Below are 3464 nucleotides of genomic sequence, written 5' to 3'. Positions count from 1 at the left end.
AACGAGTGCTGAAGGTGGTGAATCCCAGAAAGGTGGCTGGCCCCAATGGCGTACCTGGAAAGGTGCTAAAAGCGTGTGCCGACCAACTGGCAGGGGTCTTCACCATTGGTCAGGGCCGGCTCTGCCTGTAGTCATTTGTGCTCTCCACCAAAGACTTTTTCGGAACTGGAATGATGATGGAGGACTTGAGGCAAGGTGGAATGATGGCCTGCGACAGGGACAGGTATGAGGTACCTCTTGGTGGAGAGCACAAATGACTAGAGGCAGAGCCGGCCCTGACCAATGTGGTGCCCTAGGTGAGATTTTGGTTGGTGCCCCCTGCATCATCAATCATCAGGTTGATTGTATTAAAGAAACAAATAAAAAGCTAATGAATTATAAATATTATGGTATAACAAGAAATAAAGGTGTTGCACAAAAAATGTTAAAACTATTTTACATAAAGTAGTACAGAGAACAACTTTTGAATATTATTAATAAATAATTAAAAAAAAACCAACTACCACCACTGCAAATCAGGGCAATTTGCCTAGTGCAACATTGTTTTATTTTCAAAAGTGCATTTGCAATGAACAGAGGAGCATGTGTGTTTTAATATATATTTATTTTTAAAAACTTGCTAAGCTAATAATAGCACCTACTAGGATTGGGCAGTATGACGACAGTATTGTAAAATTGTGGCAGTATATTAACCACGTGACGTGATGCAACGTGCCAAATCTGTACTTTGAAAAATGGGGCATTTAAGACATTTGGCGCATCCATTAAAAAGATATGTGGGAGGGGTCAGCAGTTGGAGCTCACTGATTGGTTATGGAGTGGCGGTTTTCACTAATATCATACAGAGGGGGAAAAGCCATGTGTAATGTATTAACTGAAGTGCAGGAATTATATATAATGATTTTATATAAAAACAAACAAAAAAGAGACAAAAAACAACCAAACAAAGTAAATAGGACATCCAATACAAGGACATCCAATACAAAGAATCTACCACAAATTTTCCCACTAACAAAAATCATCAACCAATACAACCAATATCCAGGATCTCAACCACTGTAGGGCACACAACAAGAAATAGCAATCAGGCTCACTTTGGAAAGCCAGGACCACCAACGATCACCATGTCTAAAACAAAGCCCCGCCCCTCTCTTCTTCTTGGGCCATCTTGGATCCTTTTATAGATGATCCCCCTCTAGGGTTAGCCAATCCAAGATATAGATTACTCCTTGGTAATCTGCAATAAAACAACTTCAAGGCAATTAGAGTCGTAACAATTAGCGACATCTGAAGTTTCTGCTTATTGTAGAGAGTCTCTAATCAACGAGGATTTAGACCTGTTATTTAGTGAAAGGGGGGGGGGGGGGGTGGTTATGAGATCTTTTCAAATTTCTTTAATGAGTTTAGGGAAGGGGGTAACTGATGCTATCACTTGCTAGCTAATAACTACCTTTCTGAATTAATTCACCATATATTACCATTATATTACCTCTGGTTTTTGCTGCATTTCTTCCTCCACTTTTCTCCTTCTTCTACCCTGGGCACCAGAGGACTTCTACATTTTTTACATTTTTATGCGGAGATGTCACTCACTCTGTGGCGTAGTCTTTTTCCCCCACAGAGAAACAGTAACGAGGTGCGCAGAGTGCGGGGGCAGGCGGGTTGGCGCGCAGGTGATAGGTGTTGTTATTATAATAATTATTAATTTGACTAATTAATGAAACAATTAAATTAAATTGTTTGACTAATTTAACAATTATCATTATGTGGACTTTGCTTATTTTCACATTTATTAATTGTTCATTTGTAAAAAAAAAAACGAATGCCTGCGAGCACACCCCTGGACAGACGGCGCCCCTAGCATTTGCCTATATTGCTTAATGGAAGGGCCGGCCCTGACTACAGGCCTGTTGCACTTACACCAGTAGTCATGAAGTACTTTGAAAGACTGGTCTCTAAACACCAGTCAAAAACACCACAACAAGGCTGTGTACTAAGCCCTCTCCTGTTTCTCCTGTCTACACCTACGACTGCTCCCCAAACCATCTTTCTAACACCGTCATAAAGTTTGCAGATGACACCATCGTGGTCGGGCTCATATTAGGGGGAGATGAGTCGGATTACAGGGACGACTCTGGATGATGCTACAGTGTAGCAGCACAGATTAGGCTGGATCTTTTTCCTCCAGAAAACTCACATCACCACATAGTCAACCAGAATGGCTCTGATCTCATCTGCTATCTCATCCGTCCTCTTCCTCATTCTCATCATCTTCATTTCTATGCAGTTTTGGACTCCAATGTTGTGCAAACCAAGATTTGCAACTTGTATCCTCTTTATAGTGAGTAGGCTCTGATGTCTAACTGCACCACCACCACCAGCCTGAACTATACAAGGCGGGATGGATCCATGCTTTCATGTTGTTGAGACCAAATTCTGACCCTACCATCCAAATGTCACAGCAGAAATCGAGACTCATGAGACCAGGCAACGTTTTTCCAAATTTCTATTGTCCAATTTTGGTGAGCCTGTGCGAATTGTAGCCTCAGTTTCCTGTTCTTAGCTGACAGGAAGGAGTGGCACCCGGTGTGGTCTTCTGCTGCTGTAGCCCATCCTCCTCAAGGTTCGAAGTATTGTGCGTCCAGAGATGCTCTTCTGCATGCCTCGGGTGTATCGACAAGTTTCTTGAGTTACTGTTGCCGTTCTGTCAGTTCAAACCAGTCTGGCCATTCTCCTCTCACCTCTGGCATCAACAAGACATTTGCGCCCACAGAACTGCCGCTCACTGGATATTTTCTCTTTTTTGGACCATTCTCTGTAAACCATGGGGATGGTTGTGGGTGAACATTCCAGTAGATCAGCAGTTTCTGAAATACTCAGACCAGCCTGTCTGGCACCAACAACCATGCCACGTTCAAAGTCACTTAAATCACCTTTCATTCCCATTCTGATGCTCAGTTTGAAGTGCAGTGACTCGTCTTGGCCATGTCTACATGCCTAAATGCATTGAGTTGCTGCCATGTGATTGGCTGATTTGACATTTGCATTAATGAGCAGTTGTATGTAATAAAGTAGCCTGTGTGTGTATGTATTGTTCGGAGAAAGGAGAATCGATGCTCTCTCTGGGTCTTTTGGTTGACCTTTTTGTTTTGGTCTGTAGTTAGGTAAGATTCATGTATTTTCTTTTTGTGTGTGTCTGTAAGGAAAGGAAGGAGTTTTTTCTTTTGTTCTTTTGGAGCTGCTGATCTCCAATGCCACAATCCCATTTGTAATACAATAAATCTTGCTTTTTATTCATTCCATAATCCCATTTTTGCTGTTACTTCATATTTTCATGTTTTCCCTCATTGCCTAAACTGAGGGACATAATACAGCACTGTGTATATATAAAAAGTGCCATCATTGATTAGTTAGACTGCTTTGACGTGGTTATGGTTCCAACAACATTTTACATTGGCCACAAG

The sequence above is a fragment of the Brachyhypopomus gauderio genome, chromosome 8, assembly GCF_052324685.1.
Source record: "Brachyhypopomus gauderio isolate BG-103 chromosome 8, BGAUD_0.2, whole genome shotgun sequence".
Lineage (NCBI taxonomy): Eukaryota > Metazoa > Chordata > Actinopteri > Gymnotiformes > Hypopomidae > Brachyhypopomus > Brachyhypopomus gauderio.
This window is presented reverse-complemented; position numbering follows the sequence as displayed.